The sequence below is a fragment of the Hemicordylus capensis genome, chromosome 4 (genome assembly GCF_027244095.1).
Source record: "Hemicordylus capensis ecotype Gifberg chromosome 4, rHemCap1.1.pri, whole genome shotgun sequence".
In the NCBI taxonomy this organism is placed as follows: domain Eukaryota; kingdom Metazoa; phylum Chordata; class Lepidosauria; order Squamata; family Cordylidae; genus Hemicordylus; species Hemicordylus capensis.
The window spans coordinates 32,126,963-32,150,059 of NC_069660.1; the positions used below are offsets into that span (position 1 = coordinate 32,126,963).

At 43.1% G+C, this 23,097-nt stretch overlaps 1 protein-coding gene across 11 annotated transcripts in view; it reads left to right on the forward strand.

Annotated features, from left to right (window-relative positions):
* SULF2 (sulfatase 2) overlaps window positions 1–23,097 on the forward strand; it is a 450,340-nt gene that overhangs the window by 215,040 nt on the left and 212,203 nt on the right. Inside the window, exon 1 of one of the 11 annotated variants that reach the window (XM_053248098.1) lies at window positions 1,323–1,341. The exons of the other annotated variants lie outside the window; for them this stretch is intronic. The gene's annotated coding sequence lies outside the window, so the exon portion shown is untranslated. Of the gene's footprint in view, window positions 1–1,322; window positions 1,342–23,097 lie in introns of those variants that run through there. 11 annotated transcript variants of the gene reach the window in all.

A 23,097-nucleotide genomic window follows, 5' to 3' on the forward strand; every position in this document is an offset into this window, starting at 1 on the left:
CATTTAAGAATCTTGTCTCAGGGCCCACTCCAACCTAGTTACGCCCCTGACTATAGATGTCTGAGCCCAACAGGATGCAAGCTTTGGCAAAGCAGTTCTACAATCCATCTTCAATTAGTGCCCACCACCAGGTAAGGCAGCTTGTTATGTGCCCAGAAGTGTAAAAGCTAGAGACCACATTGAAGAATGGCAAGTTGCATTTCCATGTAACTCTAGTGGTCATCTGGGCTTTTACATGCCCTCCCATCTTCCCACAGAGTGTCTCCTTCGGACATCAGGCTAGGAGCCTTTAGGCTTCAGGCTGCTCCAGCCTGGGTTGGGCTGCTCTTCTGAATAGCCTTACTATCTAGCCCATGAGATACAGCCACATTCCATGGTGTATCCATTGTTCCTGTTGGACTAGGAATTGCATATTTGCACTTAAGGCATCCAGTGCTACAATAAAAAGTGATTTTCCCACAGTAAACATGCAAACTGTAGCAACAGCATATAGATAGATAACTAAAGCAGGGAATAAATACATGGCATGTTCCAGTAGAAAGCAAAGGCTTAGCCAACCCGTAAGGATGTGTCAGGGAAACATTATTAAAAGTCAGCATAGCTTCTGAGAGATAGAAGTGCTGGACATTGTTGCTGCACACTTAATTCTTTGGCTGACTGTTCAGGAGCAAGGATAAAATGCTGAGAGCAGAAAGTTAATTCTTTGCTTTAAAGAGGACAATGTGCAGAACCAAATGAGAGAGGAAAGTCTGATAAGACATAGTAAAACTACATCAACAACACTCCAGACTCTTCGTCTCTTCTGACCTCAAGTAATAAGAAATGTCTGTACTGTGGTGGGAATTCTCCAACAAAAACCTGATGTAAATAGTTTAAGGCATTTAATGTCTTCCCTCTAACAATGAGGAACAAAAACAGTTCTGTTTCTAGGGAAGGTTGCCCAGTCCTCTGTGACAGGCAGAGAAGTTGTCTTTCCCATAAACACTGAGGGAAAATGCTTTAAAAGTGATGCTTTGTAATGAGATTAACTTTCTGATAATCTATGCATGTGTAAGCTTTTCTTTGGACAGAAATGGGAAGTCTTAACCATGGATAGCATTAAATCTGTGGCAGTGCTAACCGTAATTAGTAATACCTGGCTTCTCTTTTTTTTACCAGTTTCCCTTTGCAAACCGCCTTCAGAACTTTATTAAAGGCAAGAGTGATATGATATAGGAATGCTGTGATTAAGATCTCCAGCTATTTTTTATATAGTAACAGCTGCAGAGGAGGAGTGGATTGGGGTCACAGGACTGGAGGACCTCTTTATCTGCTATTAGCCTTGGAGAGGAAAACTTACAGGTACCTATTTAAATTTAAATTGAGAACCTAACTTGAAGGGAAAGGAATAAACTCTCCCTCTCCCAGTGCCACAGAACCACATTGATCCACATCCCCCACAACCAGTAACTAACGTTTTAAACACTGCAGAAAATCTTAGTCATGGATTTCCTGTGTCACATCTAGCTTGTCCCTAAGTTGGCAACCTTAGTTAGCATTAAACACTAGTGCTGATGAACATATGAAGCTGCTGTTCACGGAGAGACCGTTGATCAATCTAGCCCAGTGTGTCCTGCTCTGACAGGCAGTAGTAGAGTATCTAAGACAGGCAGCAGAACAAGCCTTGACAAAAAAAAATTGTATCTAGGTGCCAGCTCAAAAATTTAGGAGCAGACAATGGACACTTGACAAAATTACTGAATTTAGTGATGGGCATTGTGGAGGGGGAGGGTATATGGGCTTTTCTTTATCTCCTTTACAAGTAAAATACTTAGAACAGGGCTGCCTAGGACAAAGACATATTTTATTAAAGAACTCTGCCTCTGAATATTATTTCTTGTTTACACAGTCAGACGGGTGTTATTGACTGGTTTGTTTTATCCAGACATCGAGTCCTTCCCAAGGACCTGGGATGGCTGAATTTTATTGTCAATTGTTATAGATATCGTCGCAGAATATAGGCTGTTCCCAGTAAAGCTGCTTTTTGTAATTGGCTGATGGTGATTTCTGTGAACCCTATGGTGTTGAGGTGCTCTTCAAGGTCTTTTGGAACTGCACCCAGGGCGCCAATTACCACTGGGATTACTTTGGTCCTTTTCTGCCACAGCCTTTCAATTTCAATTTGTAGATATTTGTATTTTGTGATTTTTTCTATTTCTTTTTCTTCTATTCTGCTATCCCCTGGTATTGCTATGTCGATTATTTTAACTTGTTTTTCTTTCTTCTCGACAGAAAAACAAGTTAAAATAATCGACATAGCAATACCAGGGGATAGCAGAATAGAAGAAAAAGAAATAGAAAAAAATCACAAATTTTATTAAAGAACTCTGCCTCTGAATATTATTATTATTATTATTATTATTATTATTATTATTATTATTATTTATTAACACAGTCAGACAGGTGTTATTGACTGGTTTGTTTTATCTAGACATCGAGTTCTTTCCAAGGACCTGGGATGCCAGAATTTTATTGTCAATGTTGTTGCTGTTGTTATAGATATCGTCGCAGAATATAGGCTGTTCCCAGTAAAGCTGCTTTTTATAATTGGCTGATGGTGATTTCTGTGGCCCCTATGGTGTTGAGGTGCTCTTCAAGGTCTTTTGGAAGTGCACCCAGGGCGCCAATTACCACTGGAATTATTTTGGTCTTCTTCTGCCATAGCCTTTCAATTTCAGTTTGTAGATCTTTGGTGATTTTTTCTATTTCTTTTTCTTCTAGTCTGCTATCCCCTAGTATTGCTGTGTCGATTATTTTGACTTGTTTTTCTTTCTTCTCAACTACAGTTATATCTGGTGTATTGTGTGGCAGATGTTTGTCTGTAGTCGGAAGTCCCATAATATTTTTACATCTTTGTTTTCTTCAACTTTTTCAATTTGATGGTCCCACCAATGTTTGGCTACAGGTAACTTGTTTTTTTTTTGCAGATGTTCCAGTGTATCATCCCTGCTACTTTGTCATGCCTTTGTAGTCAGTCTGTGCGATCTTTTTACAACAGCTGATTAGGTGGTCCACGGTTTCATCTACTTCTTTACAAAGGCGGCACTTGCTGTTTGTTGTTGACTTTTCTACTTTTGCTCTTATTGCATTTGTTCTTAGTGCCTGTTCTTGTGCAGCCAGTATTAAACCCTCTGTTTCTTTCTTCAAGTTGCCATTCTTAAGCCATTGCCAGGTCTTGGTGATGTCTGATTTTCCACTTATGTTGTGCAAATATTGACCATGCAGTGGCTTATTTTTCCATTTTTCTGCTCGGTTCTTGACTTGTTCTTTCTTGTAGGCCTGCTTTCTTTCATTTGTGTTGAATAGTTTCTCATTATTGACCATTTGAAGTGCATCTTCTTCACTGTCCTTGATATATTCTTCAAGGCCTCTTTTCTCCTCCTCTACTGTTTGATGGACTTGCAGCATTCCTCTTCCACCTGAGCTGCGAGGGAGGTATAGCCTATCTACATCACTGCGGGGGTGCAGAGCATGATTGATGGTCATGATTTTCCTGGTCTTACGATCTAGCGTCTCTAGCTCTGCCTGGGTTCAGTCTATTATTCCTGCAGTGTATCTGATAACAGGTATAGCCCAGGTGTTTATGGCTTGTATGGTGTTCCTGCCATTGAGTTTGGACTTTAGGATTTTTCTAACTCTCACTTCCAATTTTTCTTTTAACTTCAATGTGTGCGATGTTATCAGCCTGGAGAATGCTCAAGTATTTGTAATGTTCTTTCTCTTCCAGGTTCTTGATGTTGCTTCCATTGGGCAGTTCTATTCCTTCTGTTTTTATTATTTTCCCGCTGTTCATTATTAATGCAGCACACTTGTCTAGTCCAAACTCCATTGCTATATCGCTACTGAATATACGGACAGTGTTTAGCAGCAGTGATTCGATTTCTGACTGGGACTTTCCATACAACTTCAGATCGTCCATGTACAGCAGATGGTTTATTTTACTGAATGTTTTAGATGTTTGGTATCCGAGGCCTGTTTTGTTTAGTATTTGTGAAAGTGGGGTCATGGCGATTACAAACAACAGAGGGGATAGTCAGTCCCCTTGGAAAATGCCTCTTCTAATGCTAACCTGTCCAAGTGTCTTGCCATTGATTGTTAACTGTGTACTCCACATGCTCATTGCTTTTTTAATAAATATCTGAATGTTTTTGCTGACACCAGTTGTTTCTAAACATTTTAGTATCCATGTGTGAGGCAATGAATCAAAGGCTTTCTTGTAGTCAATCCATGCAACACTTAGATTGGTTTTTCTTCTCTTGCCATTTTCTAAAATCATTTTGTCATCAGTAGCTGGTCTTTTGTGCCTCTGGTGCTTGGGCAATTTCCTTTCTGTTCAACTGGAAGCTGTTTGTTATGTTTGTTAGTTAATAAGTGTTGCATCACTTCATCTGCTATTATTCCAGTTAAGAATTTGAACATGGTTGGCAGGCAGGTTATTGGTCTATAATTACTTGGAACTGCTCCTTTCGCTGGGTCTTTCATTATGAGGTGAGTTTTCCCAGTTGTTAGCCATTGTTCAATATCACCTCCTACAAAATGTGATTGAACTGTTTTGATAGTTGTTTATGAAGGCTTGTTAGGTGTTTAAGCCAAAAGCCATGCAGTTCATTGTCGCCTGGCGCAGTCCAATTTTTAATTTTCTTTGCTCTTTCACTTATTGATTCTGGTGTTATTATTAGATCTTGCATTTGTTTGTTACATTTTTTGACCTCTTTCATCCAGCCTGCTTTTTTATTATAATCTATTGGATTGTCCCATAATTTCCCCCAGAATTGCACTGTTTCTTCTTTATTTGGTGTTTCTATGTATCTTGCAGTTTCTCCTTCTATGCTTTGGTAGAAACGTCTCTGATTTGACTGGAATTGGAGATTCTGCCTGTGTTGTGTGATTCTGGCTTTGTATCTGCTAATCTTCTTTGACACTGCTGCTATTTGCTGCTTTATTATTTCCAGGACTTCTCTAATTTTCCTTGAATCTAGGTGGTATTTTTGGATCAGACACTGTTTGGTGTTTTCATTCTTCAGCTTCTTGTCTTTCATATCTTTCAATTTACTAGCATCTGATCTGAGCCTGGAGATTTTATTTTCTAATCTAATCTTCCATTTAGGTGATGTACTGCTTTCTTTTTTTACAGGTCCACTGATCTTATATCCGAGCTCTTGTGTTGTTATTGTTGCTGCACAGTACATTAGTTTGTTTGTTTCTTGCAAATTCTTGGTTGTTATTTCTGCAAGTGCAGCATTGACAACTTTTAATGCCTGAGCAAGTTGTTTTTTGGCAACTGTTATTAGAGCTGGAAGTCGAACCCTGGTGGTGGTTTGGTTCATGTGCTCAGTTATTTTTTGCTTTAGTTCTTGTTGCTTTTCTGTTAAACGGCATTTGGGATTTGAGGTGAAGGCAAAGGGGAGGTTGCCTGGTTTTCATTTTGAAACAGTTCAGCAACAGTGGCATCCTCTATTTTCAACACCTCCTCCACCTGCACCTGAGCAACTTCTTCAGTTGGTGGTAATTCTTCTTCCATATCTTGAGCCTGTGTTGCTCTTTGCAGTTCTTCCAGCTCAACTCCTGTGGATACTTTATTTCTTATTATGAATGTTCTCTGGTCTGCTAGCCTTTGTTCTGTTATTTTTGTATCTGGATGCTTCTCTTTCCAAATTTGGTACATTCTTTTTAAATAACCTCTTCTAGTTGGACTCGACTTATAATAGCAGATCATTATTTCCTTGTTGGCATTTTTCGTATATTTTTTCCGGTTAAGCGACGTTTCTTCCAGTAACCTTGCAGTCTCCAGCCCTGGTTGCTCAACTGAAGATCCTGAGTCCTGTTGCCCACTTGCCACCAAATGTCCAGGGACTACAGCACCTGGCACAGTCCTTGTTGACCCGGGCAACGACTGATCCGGTATAGATTGATTAAAGTTACGTCTCACCATATTGTTGATGGGAGAGGCACTCTTTGTCTGGCTCCTCTGGTGAGACCTATCCAGTATGGTTGGACCTCTGGCATAGCTCTCACCTTCCTCAGAGCACGCAAGCCCCACAACCACGCCAAGGTATTGCCTCACATTATGGGGGCACATTATTGTTGTTGTTGTTATTATTACATTTATATCCTAGTTTAAGCACCATGGTTAAATTTCTAGGCTCCATGGCTCCCTTATGCCTGGGATTTGTCAAGCTCTGCAGTGTGCTTTCTGAGACCTGGCTATCTAAGGTCTCAGCCAAGGCTTTCCCCGCCCTTCTGCCCGTGATTCTTTTAATTTAAAATGCTGGAGATTGAACCTGGGACCTTACACTAGGGGTGTGCAAACTGGTTTGAGCTTGAACCAGGTTCAAGTCAAACTGGACCGGCCCTCCAAAAAGGGGGCCCAGTCTGAGCTCGAGCCGAGATGGGCCCAGTTCAGACTGAACTGGTTCAACCAGTTCTAGTGCTTGTAAAGGGGAATCCAGTATGGAAGATCCATATGCGCGGTGGTCACTCTAATGGCCTCCACTCTTGCATGGTGGCCCAAACCAGGCCCCCGCCGGCCCGAGCTGATCGGGCAGAGTACCAGTAGGGCCTAGGGGAATTGCCGCCAGCCTCAAGGAGATGTGCCATAGTGACACGTGAGGTAACCTCCTGCCTGCACCCCCTTTTAAACCCCATAGGCTCCCCCCGATGCTTGTAAAGGGGAGTCCTTACCAGATTCCAAACTAGTACGTGGACCAGGTGGTTTGGCTTGAGTTCGGTTTGAACCCGAACCACCCAGAGCAGTTTCATGCACACCCCTACCTTAACACATACAAAGCATATGCTCTACCTGCTCCCTAAAAGCAAAGCCCCACATTGCTCAGTGCGGGGCTGAAATCCATGTCTTTGGCTTTCTTGGTAGATGTAATGCCAAAACATATATAAGACCCTCAAGAGAAGGGATGGTGGATTTGCAGAGTACAAAGGAAGAAGGAAAGGGGGGGGGGGCGGCAGAGAGCATATATTTCTGAGGCTGGATTTCAATTTGCTAGCATTTTGCTGTGTTCTATCTACCCTAGGCATCATCCAGAATAGTTAAGCCCCATTGGACTCAATGAGACAAGTAGGTTATGATTAGCTTATTAAGTCCCATTAAGTTCAGTGGGACATAATCATGGGCAACTTTGGATACTGTCCACTGAACTGAGTCTCCTTGGTCCAAGTCCTGAGCACTCTCTACTGCACTGTACATGCTACCATGCCTTTCAAGGAGTCTGTGTGCTATCTACAGTAGATAAGCAAGCAGATTCAACATTTTAGGGATAAGGGTGTGATTATGAATGTTAAGAATGAATACAGATCTTTTGGTGATGTTTATAAGGGGCATTTGGAAAGTGAATTTCAAGGTAGAGTGGAAAGACAAAATACAGGAAATAGGGAGATGTTGTGCCATAAGTTTGAAAGGGTTTCTTCTCTCAAACTTTGAGTATGTGTTTCTTCTCTAGAAAAGGTGGCACTCTTATTTCTAAGGGTGATTCCATGTTAGTTCATTCAGTATGCTTCTGTGACATTAATTCTAATTTACTTTGGGGTCAAAGAACTGGGTACGCCAATGCCCTAAGGTCTGTACTCTCTCAAATACCCTGCCATTTACAATCTACACAATTAATTTGCCTTGGGGTGGTGGTATCGATTGTCCATAATAGGTTAATTCCTTTGCTGGATCCTGAAATACTAGCCTTCCCATTAATAACTGCTGACTATACTATACATTCTAACATGCTTGAAAAGGCTATAACCAGTCCAAAATTTCATTGCGTTCCAGATCGGATCTGCGCTGCTCTCAGGTCAGGGTTAGAATGCTTGGGTGATGGTGCTGTAAAGAGTATGAATGAATTATTTTGCTCTTAATGTTGCTGTGAGTGAACTGTGGTCATGGATGGAAGAGAAATATTGATGCTATCAGACAGACTGTGCCATGGGAAGTTCAGACCTGTTTAGCTAAACTCTCCTGGCTTGATTTAGACTACACACCATCTGTTGTTACTTGTTGGGTTTCATTCTGTTCCTGACACTTCCTTCTGGTTTTAAATTCAATCCCTTTTGATGGGGGGGACACAATGTATATTTAATGTTTTTTTTATCCCTTAGAGCTAAAAATGAAGAAATTCACATGCATATTTCATGACTAAATGCTGCAGTAATTTTTATTCTTTTTTAAAAAAATCTTCAAATACAGTTTGCATTTTTGTAACAATTGAAACTACTTAAAACTTCCTTGTTCATTTTCAGTTCAAGATAAGAACATAGAGCTGTTGCTTCTTCCAGAGGCTAAGAAAAGTCCATTATTCATTTGCATATATTTATTTGAATTATGCACATTTGAAATTGCCCACTGAGAAGCATTATGGCTTGAACTGAAGAAAACCGGTTGGCCAGCCAGCAAAACTGCAAACTGGCAAATACATTTTTAAAGCTCCATTTTCCTTTAATGTATTAAAAAGTTTCTGTTTCCATGAATGTTTTCCTTCTCCTGGAAGCCTCAGCATGTATCCATCTTAAGAGCACTTCTGGTGCTCTTTTCCCCTCTTGTCATGTTGCATTTATGGAACCATTGTCACTATTATACATAATCCCAGCTTCTAGCATCCTTCAGTTTTAATTTCTAGTCCTTCCTTCCTTTCATCTTTCCATTTCCCACCCAACCCCTCTTTTAAAAATACCTTGTTTACCCCAGTAGCATCCACCTTCTCTTTAAAAGCTGTTGCTACCAGACCAAGCAGGTTGGGGAGGAGAGCAGGTCTTGTGGTAGTGGATATGGATTGGCCTCTTTGCTAAGCAGTCTGCCTTGGTTTGCATTTGGATAGGTGACTGTGTGTGAGCACATGGTAATATATTCCCCTTAGGGCAGGGATAGGCAACCTTGGCCTCCAGCTATTGATGAACTACAACTCCCATCATCCCCAGCCATAATTTTTTGTGACCGAGTATGATGGGAGTTGTTTGACAACAGCTGGAGAGCCAAGGTTGCCTACCTCTGCCTTAGGAGATGGGGCTATAGCTCAGTGGAAGACTATCTGCATGTTTGCATGCAGAAGGTCCCAGGAGAAACTCCTGCCTGAAACTTTGGAGAGCTGCTGCTAGTCAGTATAGACCAGGGCTGCTCAGCTTCAGCCCTCCTGCAGATGTTGGCCTACAACTCCCATAATCCCTGGCTATTGGCCACTGTTGCTGGGGGTTATGGGAGCTAGGGGTGTGCACGGAACCGCCACACTGCGGTCCGGCACTGGGGTGGGGGGTAGCTTTAAGAGTGGCGGGAGGGTTTACTTACCCCTCCCGCCGCTTTCCGCAGTGGCGCCGTAATCTGCAGAGTAGTTGGGGTGGCAGGATACCTCCCTGCCACCCCTTTCCCGCTGCTGGTCTGCAAAAACTCCCAGTAATCCTGGGAGTCACTGACGTGCGCACACACAAAGGATTACTGGGAGTTTTTGCAGACCAGCGGCGGGGAAGGGGCGGCAGGGAGGTATCCTACCGCCCCAATTACTCTGCAGATTACGGCGCCACAGCGGAAAGCGGCGGGAGGTGTAAGTAAACTGCTCTTAAACCGCCGCTCTTAAAGCTACCCCCAACCCCCAATCCGAACCACCCAGGTCCGGACCGGTCCGGGCCCATCCCTAATGGGAGCTGTAGTCTAAAAACACCTAAGTTGAGCAGGCCTGGTATAGTCAAAACTAAGTTAGATGGACCAGTGTTCTGACTTCATGCAAGGCAGCTTCCTATATTCCTAAGTTGCTGGATAATATATATTTAAAAAATCTACCTGGTAATGAGAAGGATCTGATTTGCCCCCTAGTAGCGTAGAGGCCCATGTGCTCCCTTCACCTCCGCTCACCTGAAACCCTATATGGATAAAGAAGGATTTTTATCCATGTGTAACCTCATGAAGAGCCTTATGTGTGATCAAGTGAATGGGCCCTTGATTAATATTGATACACTGGTCACTGGGTAGATTGGGAGCCAACATCATCTCTCTTACCAAAGAAGCAGTAAACAGCTTTGCTAGCGGGCAGATTGCTACTGGTCCACACAGTGGTATGAAGAACTGCCTCTTCATCCAAAGTGCGCTGTGGAAAGGAAGCATATTTTACAATGCACCTGTGATATATTGTGAGGCATCTCTACATAAAAACAGCCCAGGTGGATCAGGCCCAAGGCCTATTTAGTCCAGCATCCTGTTTCACACAGTGACCTACCAGATGCCTTCGGGGAGCCCACAGGCAAGAAGTGAGGACATGCCCCATCTCCTGCTGTTGCTCCCCTGCAACTGGCATTTAGAGGCATCTTGCCTCTTAGGCTGGAGGTGCCCTATAGCCACCAGACTAGTAGCCATTGATAGACCTGTCCACCCTGACTTTATCTAATCCCCCTTTAAAGCCATCCAAGCTAATGGCCATCACCACATCCCATGGCAGTGGATTGGGGGCGGTGTCTTCTCAGGAAGGAGACAGAAACCTCTGCTGGGACCAGTGTGTAGTCTGAAGGCAAATGATGCAGTAACGTTCATAAACTTTATTTGTTAGCTGCCCCCTAACAAATTGTGGGGGGGCTAACAAAATGTTGCTGGGTCATAGTAGGTCTGTGTCTAATCAGTGCTTAGATAGGCACCCCCTCTCCTTGGAATCCATGTATACTAACTGAGCTTTCCAGTGGACAAGCAGGATATAAATATAATGAATACTTACCACAAGATACTGATGACTATTAGATTCAGTGTTATCTTAAAAGATTAGACAAATTCCTGAAGGATGGGGCTATTAATGGCTATTAGCTAGAACAGCTAAATTGAACCTCCCAAGTACAGGGGCATTATGCCTCTGAATACCTGATCCTAAAGACAAACAGCAGTGGCCATCAGCTTCCTTGGTTGCTCTTGAGCTTCTGTAGGTACTTGTCTGGCATGGCAGAAACAGAATGTTGGAGCTGATAGACATTGGTGTGATCCATTAAAGTCATAGGAAGGTGCCTTCTACTGAGTCAAACTATTGGTCCGTATAGCTCAGTATGGATTATACAGACTGGCAGAGACCCTCCAAAGATTTAGGCAGGAGTTTCACATCAGAGAGTGCTCACATGTTGGGGCTATTCTCACGATTGGGAAAAATCGGGCTAGGAAAGCCTAGCCCAATTTTTCCCGATCGTGGGAACCACCGGGCTTGGCTGTGAGCCTGGTGGTTCCTAGGCGGGTAACCCGCTTAAGTGCCCCTGCCCTTAGCCCAGGTTTGCGGAGTGAGCGCTCCACAAAACCGGGCTCCCTGATCGTGAGTAGCCGCAATGCGGCTCCGCGCCATGGCTACTCACGAGTAGACCCCTGACCGGGAGGCAAAAAGCTGCCTTCCGGCTCCATGGGTCTCCCCAGTTTGCCCTGCGCACTTGCGCAGAACATACTGGGGCTTCCGGGGGCCGTGCAGCCCCTGAGCTCCCCAGCCCCTGCCGGCTCTGTCACGGAGCCGGCAATCGTGTGGGTGGCCAATACAGCCGCCCAGGACTCCCTGCCCGATCGTCTGCAGGGAGAGCGGGCTTAGCCTGCTCTCCCTGCAACTTTGCAAAAAGTGGGTCTCACGGATCGTGAGACCCGCCTCATAGTCGTGCATTCAAATGAAAACCAGGGTAGACCCTGCTTAGCAAAGGGGACAATTCTTGCTCACTACTGCAAGACCAGTTCTCACCCCTCCCCCAAATTCTTATCATTCATTCATCGTAGCCCCAAAGCTCTGAAGAATGAGAATGTATCACATAATCCTTGGTCTTATGCAGTCCCCAGCATCACAGACAAGTGTATAGTCCCTGAGGTTTTGGGCTATACAAATAGAATATACTACTATACAAATAAGCATCACACAGTGGAGAATTGAGTGTTTTTTAAAAAAGAAATGAAAGATGCATTCTTGACAGGCTCCCAGCATGATGTACCTGCTCAGTGAGCAAGGGAAGCCTGTATCTAGCTCCCTTTGAAATACAGATATTTAGTGATATGTTCCTTCCCATAGAAAGAAAAGCTCAGCTCTCAGGCAGCTGGCTAATTTGTACATGGTAAGTAGTTTCAGTGTTAGCTTGGCAAGATACCTTATTTTCTTTTGGAAGAGCAAATTATTATTATTATTAATTTTATTAGGTGATCTTTTAATTCTTGTTAAGTTGCTTTTTTAAAAGAGCATGCTTCCGAGGGCTTAAATAATTAAGGGAAATCATTTTTAAATGCATGCCCATTGACTGCACTGCTACCCTTCTGGATGACTTGAAATAAATAAATCATTAAAGCCGCCTGATACTTCACAGCAAAGCACATGTTTTGATGGACAGGCCACTAGTCGATTCAATTAGGGTAGCAGCAAGCAGTGTTGGATTTGACAGCTTTGTGTAAAAATGCAACCTTGGCATGTTGTGGAATTTGCAGAAGTTTATTTCAAAAGCCATTTTGACATGGGCTCCCTTGGCTCATGGGACAGGTATATCATGCTCTGGGGTTACTGAGAACGAGATTATCTCCCCACCCCTACCCCAGGCTAAATTCCATTCTCTGAACAGTGGTGGTGATTTGTATTGCTGAGCAGTATAGCAAGAAAAACACTGCTTTCAGCATCTAGAACACTATGTAAGATGAATTGTAAACATAGAAGCTGGCCCTGTTCTGTGTCAGTCTAGCATGACAATGAGGACCTGTGCTACATGCCCTCACAGAAAGTGCTCCTACCAGGTGGTGGTTGTGCCGGTGGTCTTTCACAGTAGCACTCTTCAAACTCTGCACTCCAGATGTGCAGATGCTAGCCCATGCTAATTCCTGCTACTCTGCATAGCAGAAAAAGGATTGGCATGGCCCAATATAGGCTGTGCAGCCCTTACAGGAAATGTCCCAGGTGGAAAGGCACCTGCCTTTCTCTAAGATAGTTTAAGGGTTAAGAGCATGACTATCCCAGATAGTTTAAGGGTTAAGATCTGCACTCTCAGGTAGTTTAAGGGTTAAGAGCATGAGCTATGAGCTGGGAAGTCCCTAGGTCAAATCTCAGCTAGCTCTGTCTCCTGCCATGACATGGTGCAGGATCCTGGAAGTGGGTGAAAGTCTCATGTGGACTGGATGAAGCAAGTCTGGGTTGGGAAACAGTACTACCTTTCTCAGACCAGAAAGTAAGCGTACCTACAAAGTTTTAGAGAGGTCAGACCTTGTAATATGACCAAGTTTTGCCTATAGCTGTCCAAAAGCTGGCCTGTCTGGTTACCCTGTAATTTCCCTAAGGTAGTCAAAGTTAGTTAGTGGCATGCAGGCTAAATCCCTTTCTACCATCCTATCAGCTTAAAGAATCTCCTATACAATTGAATACTCTATTTACAACAGCCAACAGGAGGAAGCCTGATGTCTGGACATGCTGCTTATGGGGCAAGCTTCTTGTTCTACTTAAATCTGGAGAACCGATAACCATGTTAGGATTCTCAAATGTTACTTTAAAAAATATCCAATGCAGACATGGTAGTCTGATTTTCAGCACTGGCATGAATATAAACAGTTGATTATGTAAAATGACTGGCAGATACTTGCTGTACAAATCCAAAGAGAACTGGATAAATATGCAGCATTGGGCACAGTCCTTAATGAAAAATGCTGAAACTTATTTAGTGCTGTTTGCAATTCAAATCTTCTTTTCCTTAGCTTGACTTTATGAATAAAGGATAGTTATTTTAAACTTTTGCAGCTGTTTTGCTAAACCATTTCTCCCTTACCCTCTATGATCCCTTCCTTTTATGCTTGTCTTTGTTGTTTATTTGTTTTAGGAATCAGCAGTCTTACTTAATGGCTTTGTGTCTTCAGTGGGTGACTTTTTTTTTTTTTTAAGGATAGAGTTTCATAGACCATCATGCATATATACTTTAGCTCATTTATTGAGCTTGCCAGGTCATATTTCTTTGGAAAACTCAAAATGGGCTTGCAGGTGCTGTATTTCTCTCTGACAGTGCAGAGCAGGGTGACATTTGTTTATGGAGAGGTTCACAGAACAAGCTGTGACTCACTTTTTATAGTAGCAAAGGTCCCCCCCCCCTTACAAATGGGCAGATAAGTTTCTAAAGCTGCTGCTTCTTCTTCAGCTTCTATTTTATATCGGTCCCAGATTTGCACCATGCATAGTACAATATTTATTTATTTATTCAATTTCTATACCGCCCTTCCAGAAATGGCTCAACGTGGTTTACAGAGAAATAATAAATAAATAAATAAGTTGATATTTCTAATATGAAATGGCTTCTAAAATTCTTATTAATTATTCCAGGATTAAGCTCATATAGCTTTGAACCTGATTTTTTAAAAAACAATTTTTTGTGTGGAATGCTTAGTTGTGGAATGCATAGCTACTGGTTGTGGAATGCATAGCTGCTCCTTTGAAGCCAGAAAAGATAAACTGGAGAGACACCCCTGCAGCAGGATACATGATTGCTGCCATTACAGGACTAAATGGAACCCCATTGGCTCCTTGTATCACCTGATCTCTCTGGCCATCTGACACACACATGCTGGTTTCTGGCCATCCACTGCTCTTTGGCTGCAGCAGAAAGCAGGACCAGCAACTCCCTCTTCAGAAAAGCTATCATAGTGACAGAATATGGCACTTGGGTTTCTATTTTGAGACCACGGATACCTTACATCCCACTGAGTAATGTGTGCATTGAGTAATGTGTGCCCTGTGCACGACAAAGTCTCTGATTTTTTTTTTATTGCAACTAATCATATGGTGTAAGAGGCAAGCCAATTCCAGTGCTCTACATTACATTGTAGGATTGCAGCCCAAGATAGTTGTCTTGTACCGTATTTACCCAAACAGAAGATGACTCTGAATTTTAAATGATCCCCTTAAAAATACAGCTTATATTGTATTTTTCTGAAAGGAAGAGGAGACTGAATTTAAGACACCACCCTGATTTCTAACACTAAAAAACTTGGGTGGGGGTGGGGACCTAGTCTTTGATTCAGGTAAATGCAGTATAAACTTTATTGCTGAACCCGGCACTACATATGCACTGGATTAAATCTAGAAGAACTAGAAACTCTAGTTTTGTGCTTGGGGCACATTATCTAAACTTTCTTAATGCAAATTAGTTATCCTTTTAACTATGCTATTATACTCATGATATACAAGGATAGGTGTTTTTCCATGCATGCTTATGCGCAAAGTGGGAAATTATATTCGGCAATAGTGAGTACAGAACTGTGGGATAGCATTGACTACAGATTTATTTAGAATACAAGCACCTGTGCTTGTGCATTACGATTTCTACTTCATCTGCATGCTCATACTGAAAATGCGTGAAAAGTGTACTCTTTTGCAAGATTATGAGAGCAGCAGAATGATTTAAGGCCACTAGGTAACAAATCCACCTGATTGGAAGGAGTATGAACATCTGAACTGCTGCTAAAGTTCTGTAGGGTTGCTTATGACTATTTTAATTCCCTCCATAAGCATATAAATCAAATTTGAAAAATAAATGCAAATGCGTGACCAGCTTTTTTAGGATTAATTGTGTGAATTTTAAAGTGTGTGAAAAGTGTACTCTTTTGCAAGGTTATGAGAGCAGCAGAATGATTTAAGGCCACTAGGTAACCAATCCACCTGATTGGAAGGAGTATGAACATCTGAACTGCTGCTAAAGTTCTGTAAGGTTGCTTATGACTAATTTAATTCCCTCCGTAAGCATATAAATCAGATTTGAAAAATAAATGCAAATGAGTGACCAGCTTTTTTAGGATTAATTGTGTAAATTCTAAAAGGGAAAAGGTAAAGTTGTGCAGTCTCCTGGCGACTACAGAGCCCTGTGGTTTTCTTTGGTAGAATACAGGAGGGGTTTACCATTGCCATCTCTTGCGCAGTATGAGATGATGCCTTTCAGCATCTTCCTAGATCGCTACTGCCCGATTTCCATTGTCTGGCAAACATACCAGCAGGGACTCGAACCAGCAACCTCTTGCTCCCTAGGCAAGTTACTTCCCTGCTGTGCCATTAGGTGGCTTGTTTAAATTCTACTGTGTACTAAATATACTGTCCCACATACTGCACTGTGAGTCGCCATTCAAAAGGAGAGGATTGCTCCCTGCTTCCGAGCCACTCTGTAGCTACTTAGAAGTGAGTTATCACACTTCCAATGCTGTTTCTATTATTCCCGAAGGGGGTTGCATCAGAAAGGCAGTGTGACACACTCTTCAGGAGCCATGGAGCAGCCCCACCTTTAGAAGCAGCGCCGACAGGCTGCAGGGTGGCTCGCGAGCAGCAAACACACCTCTCCCTTTCATCAGCGGCTCACTGCACAGTATATGGGCCACTCTTGTGTGTGTGGTTCAGTGGACAGAATATTGGAGTTGGGCATGTGGTGACTGCGAAAAAAACCTGCATATGGTGGCACTCCCAGCCCATGGCAAGCCCATTATATGCACCTGCTGTAAATTTGTGTAGGCTGATTTTTAGCACACAGAGGAAGATCACCCTTAGTTCCCCATCTAAAAAATAGGAAATATAGAGGTCTGCTTCACAGGCTAATAATTATTCTGAGATTGGATTAAATAAGAATTGCTGAGTGCTTTGCTCATCTAGAGCTACTACAGAAATGATGAATAACTTCAATGATAATATTGATGATAACATGGCTTTGGGGTGGGGAAGGTTATTTTATTTTTTTTGTTACACCTGCTTGGCGGTTGTATAAAGTATCCTTGAGACAGCAGATGTTCAGACGAACAGATTTCTGGCTGTAGTCTCTTTATTTTTTTATTTTGTCCTACAGAGCATAGAATAAAATACTAATTATAGCCTTAGTGTGTGCAATCTGTTATGTGCTAAAAATATTCTGTCTTGCATTCTTCTCTTCACAGGTGCTACTTAGCTTGAGAATAAATGGTGTAGCTTTTTAACTACTTTATTATTTTTTGGCCCCTTGTGAGAATAGTAGAGAAAGGTTTGAGGAAATAATGGCTATTAAGTATCAGAAGGGGTTGGTGTTTCAGTAATTGCTTATGCAATTAGTTGACAAAGACTATTTTTGTACTTTGTAATCATAAAGAGGTGTCTTATAAGGGGAAGGGATGGTTACAGTCTCAAGCAGACTAGCACTTTAGATCATTGGCAACCAGTCATTGGACATTTCTAAGCCTGTATTTTCCCCAGGCAATGAGGTTTGACTTAGTGGAATGCAAAATACAAGTTATACCTTAGGGAAGTAACGCCCCTTTTCCTGTTTTTAAAAAATATCATATCATTAGGCTGCTGGCTCACGATTCTCTCAGACTACCTTGGTGTCCATAGCCTTCATGTGGTACTGGTGGAACAATCCTCTTAGACCCACCCAAGGAGAAGGGGACTTGGTGGAGGGCACTTTTCTTACAGCCCACTGAAATCTGGAGCCTTAGCCCATCTTTTTTATTGTGGTTACAGGCTGAAACATTCATTTATCAATACTTAGTGCTTTTCTTTAGTGTTCAAAGTAGGGATGTGCCCGGGGCCATGGTAGAGGCCTCCGAACCGGTCTGGATTGGGGCCAGTCCAGCGGGGGTGGGGTATGGAGCTTTAAGGGTGTGCTTTAAGGCTGCCCCCCCAAAAAGCCATGCTATCATCAATATTATCATTGAAGTTATTCATCATTTCTGTAGTAGCTCTACTTAACCCTCCCGCCGCTTTTCCCCCTCCTGCACTCGACTTTTTTTGCAAAGTTTTTGGGGCGGCAGTGTTCCTTCATGCTGCCCCTGCCCCCATCGTTGCCCGGCAAAAAAGGAAGTTGAGTGTACGCATGTGCCCGTTGCAGCAAGAACGGTGCTGCCCCAAAAACTTTGCAAAAAAGTTGAGCGCCTGAGGGGGAAAAGCGGCGGGAGGGGTAAGTACTACCCCCCTTAAAGCTCCATACCCCCCAGTGCCGGACCGCGCCTCCGTGGTTCCGTGCACATCCCTAGTTCAAAGCACTTTACATGCTTGATCTTTGCGTATTATTACCCCCATGTAACAGATGGAGAGTAGTTGCTGAGAAGATGGCTGTCTAAGACCACCTAGAAAGTTCCTGTTTGAGAATGGAGCTGAAATGTGGACTTCTCTAGTCACAGCTCATTATCTCAGTCATTAGCCTCTTCTTTTGTTCTATTTATCTGCAGGAGGGCTGGCAACACTGGGCAGGTCCTTAGGGCTCAAGGCCCTCAGAAGGACCAACTGTTGGTTCCTAAGGCTACTTCTGTATTCATAGCTTTCATGCAGTGCTTGCAAAGTGATGCTCTCAGGGCCTACCCAGGTAGGAGGGGTCTGTGGAGGGCAATTTGCCAAGAGCCCCCTCAAACTTGGAGCCAGGCCTAAGTCTGTGATTGCACCTATCTACAGCCCCCTTCAAACATTATGCTGTATGAGTGTACAGAGTGTACAGTAGTACACATTTTGTGTGAATGACTGTACCTGAGTCCATTTCAGAAGTGAACCTCGGTACACGTCCCTCAAATGCATGGTACAGAGAGGATGTGTACGGCGATACCTGCGTCCAACATACCATGTGAATAGCTGTACCTATTTGCAGATGTGTACCTGTGTACACTGTACACTCATACGAGTGCTGAACATAATGTGTGAGTAGGGCTTTTAGCCCAAATTATTTTAGTTTATTGCATCTCAGTGTACATGCAGCATGTGTTTGATCGATGGCACAATACCATTTACATTGCTCGGGGGTTGGTGGTCGTCAATAATTTTTGTTGGTCTTTTTTCAAACAATAAACTTGAAAAACACAAGAAATGTAAAATCCAACTAAATGGTGCTCATGCAGACACAAGCTCAAGGTCCCTTGCTCAGTTCAATATTCGAGTCCTTGAACATCAGCCTTTTTAAAGAGAAGCTAGCATTGCAAAAACCAGGGGTTTCATCCTTATCAAGAAACTGGATCTGCTGGCTGTATCTTCAGCCTTCTTGGCTGTTGCAGTCAGCAGATCTTGGTAGCTGTCTTGTAGAAGCCAGCATGCAGTTTTGGCAGCACATCAGCAGGGTCATTCCAGGTAAGTAGAGCATCAGTGGAGATATGCTATGTACCAAATGTCTTAAAGCAATTATTCTGATGGCTCCAGAAAGCAGAGCAAAAGACTAATGTAAATCAATGTGTAATACTACCCACACTACCCACTTTTTCCTTTGGTGTAATGCAGAGGTTTAAAAAATACCTGTTCAAAAGTGTTAACCTTTTTCTGTGATATAGGGCTCATTGTAAACCTGCCCCATTCCTGACATTTCTCACAGATTTTTTATTTCCCTACAGCTAGCAAAAGCAGGGAAGTAGGAGAACATTTCTTGCCTGTATAGAAATGTTCATGCTGCCAATATATTCCTAAATCATTCTGGCTTTTCTTCTTTGCAAAGGACTTCCTCTGGTTTCCCAGCTTCTGGCTGAGAGTCCTAAATCTCTTCCAATAGGCTATAAATTCAGTAGAGGGTGTATAATATAGACTTTGGTGCCAGTCAGTTATCCAAGGAGGAACATCTAGTAATCTACAGCAACTCTTTAAAATGACCAGTGTTGAAAATATTTGCAAGTACTGGGTGTGTGTGTGTGTGTGTGTGTCTGTCTGTCTGTCTGTCTGTCTACACACACACACACACACACACACACACACACACACAACATATCAATTTTCTGGGTGGTAAAGATTTCTATCTTGGAGGCATCTCCCACATCTGTTTGAAAAAATGCCAGGAAGGAGAATATATTGGGGGTTTGGTTGGTTGGGAATCAGTGATGGTCCAGATCTCTCAGGTGGGATCTTCACATTGGAATACTACTGTTCTAGGATGTTGGCAAGCTCAGATGTAGAACTCTTTCCTAGCTGTATTCTGAATTTAAGGGCAGGCCTGCTGGATTGGATCCAAGGCCTATCTAGTCCAGCAGCCTGTTTCCCAAGGAGGCCAAACGGATGCCTGTGGGAAGCCCATGACATGAAAGCAATAGCCCTCTCTACAGTTGTCTCCCCTACAACTAGTATTTGAAGGAATACTGGCTCTGAACCTAGGGACAACATATAGCCATCATGACTATTCACCATAGATAGATTTGTCTACTATGAAATTGTCCAATCCCTTTTAAAGCCATTTAAGCTACTCACCATAGGATCTTATGGGGGTTTGGGGAAAAGGTTAAACATTTATTAAAAATTGCCCACTTGCCCATCTCCTTTGTGGGTTGGGTGGTAGGTAGTGCCCATCATGCCCTACCACCCAACCCACTTTGGTATCCCTGGGTCCTACCCATGGGGAGCAATGGGGTATTTTGAGTTTCCCCATTGTCTTGCATTGCGATTTGCAATGGATTTTGCAACCCCCGAGACTTTGGTTTGGGGCGGTATATAAATGTTTTTTTTAAAAAAAAACACACACTGCAGAAGCACACAGTAAAAGGGAATCTGTCCATCCCAACACAGAAAACACATTTCAAACAGTCCAAAAATGGCCAAAAAAGAGCCACTGACCCAGAATCCACTGCTAGCCACAGTGCCTGCACTGCAGTAACATTATTGGCACAAGTTGTTCTCTATGGCACAATTATTACTCCTTACCACTCCTAGCATTGCAACAGCTGCCACAGCAGCACCCTTAGCAGCAAGCACAGCCATAAGCTCAACTAGGGCAACTTCAGCCACATTTTGACTGAGAATACCTTGCAATGCAGATTGCGGAGCAGACCAGAGCAATTAGTGAAGCACAAGTTAGTCTCAAGGCCAGACATGGAGGTCATCACAGCAGTCACCAAGAAATATTACACACACACACACACACACACACACACACACAGCTGCTACTGTCCATTTCTCACAAACAAATCAAACCACAACTCAAGGAAGGAAGGAAGGCACCCAAGTTCTGCCTTTGTCAATCTGAGATCTATCAAAATCAAATAGTTATAGCAGCAATAGTACAGCTTATTATATTTGGTGCTGAGAAAACCACAAAATAAAACCATCTTTGATTTCTTCCTTCTATCCTGATGTATCCTAATGATGATGATGATAATGATTGATTATTAATTATTTAACATTATTTCTGTACTGCCTAAAACTTGCATCTCTGAGTAGTTTACAATTAAAATCATTTAAACAATAAAATCAATTAAACAATTAAAATAATTTAAACATTAAAATCATTAACATTAAAATAATTTAAAACCCAACATTAAAAGTATTAAGACTATGAATCTAATTAAAAGCCTGGGTGAATAAATATGTCTTCAGTGCCCTTTTAAAAGTTGCCAGAGGGCAGCAACGGAGAAGGCCTGACCCAGAGTAGCTGCGAGACAAACTGATGGCAACCTCAGACAAACCTCTCCAGACAATCTTAACGGGCGATGGGACTCATGGTGAAGAAGACGTTCTCTTAAACACCCAGGGCCTAAGCTGTTCTGGGCTTTATAGGTGGCGTGATCCACTTGTGGAACTCTCTGCCACAGGATGTGGTGACAGCCAACAACCTGGATGGCTTTAAGAGGGGTTTGGATGACTTCATGGAGGAGAGGTCTATCAATGGCTACTAGTCAGAGGGCTGTGGGCCACCTCCAGCCTCAAGGGCAGGGTGCCTATGAGTACCAGTTGCAGGGGAGTAATGGCAGGAGAGAGGGCACGCCCTCAACTCCTGTCTGTGGCTTCCAGCGGCATCTGGTGGGCCACTGTGTGAAACAGGATGCTGGACTAGATGGGCCGTGGGCCTGATCCAGCAGGGCTGTTCTTATGTTCTTAGGTAATAACCAGCACCTTGTATTTTGCCTGGGAACATATCGGCAGCTGGTGTAGCTCTTTCAACGCAGGAGTAATATGGTTTCTCCTAGATGACCCAGAGACCAACCTGGCTGCCGCATTCTGTACCAACTGCAGTTTCCGGACTGCAGTTTCCCTTACCCAGCCATGGAAGGTTGGAGACAGGCCCGTAGTTGCTTAACTGCCTTTGAGGGATCAAAGGCAGGCTTCTTCAGAAATGGTCTGATTGCCTCCTTAAGACAAGGAGGCATCCTGCCCTCCCTCAGAGAAGCATTTATAATCTCTACCAGGCCCTCTACAACAGCCACATCCTCAGGAGTCACAAATTGAAACTGATCCAGGGTCATCACATAAGAAGAGCTACTGGACACCTCAGCATTAGACATTGTAACAATTCCAGAGTTTGAATCTAAGTCAGCCCAAAAATGAGAGATTTTATCCACAAAAAACTCATTAAAAATGCCACAGTAATTGTTGGTTCCAAGTACTGGTTCAAGGGGGAAGGGGCACACACTAGTCCCTTCACAATCCTGAACAACTCCACTGGACGTGAATTTGCAGACGTGATACGGCAGAAAAGAATAGCTTCTTTGTCATGTGTTTCTCCTGAGCATAGATTTTCAATGTGCTCTATGTAATGATCTGTCGGATTTGAGTTGGGTCTTTCTCCACTTGCACTCTAGTCATCTGCCTCGCTGCTTCAGCCTCCATAATTCTTCTACATACCAAGGGGCCAGTTTCAAAGTGGGTCAGAGATACCTTAGGAGATTTCGTGTCCACTGCCCTGGTGAGTTGGTTGTTCCAATTCTCCATAAGAGTGTCCCTGGGGTCACCGGCAGAGCCAACACTAAATCCCTCCAAGTCTTCTTGGAATCCAATGGTCTATCTGACTCAGTATAGGGCAGCTTTCTATGTTCATGAGTCCAACCTTAAACATATGGTGGTCTGTCCATGGCAATGGGGAAATCACAGGAGTACCCACACACGGAACTCCCAGTTCAGAGTGAAAGACCAGATCAAGTGTATGACCAACAATATGCATCAGTCCCAAGAGCACTTGGGATAGGCCCATAGTTGTCATGGCCGTAATGAACTCCTGAGCCTCCCCAAACAAATTGGTCCCAAAGTGAACATTGAGGTCCCCCACCACCAGAAGCCTGGGAGACTCCAAAGCAAAGCCTGAGTCCAAGTCCATTATCTCAGTTAGGGCCTCTGTTGTGGAACAGGGCTTTGCAACAGAAGTCCCTGTCTATCTTTGGTCCCCGAACTTAAGTATGCTCAGTATGGTCAGACACTTAGGAACATAGGAAACTGC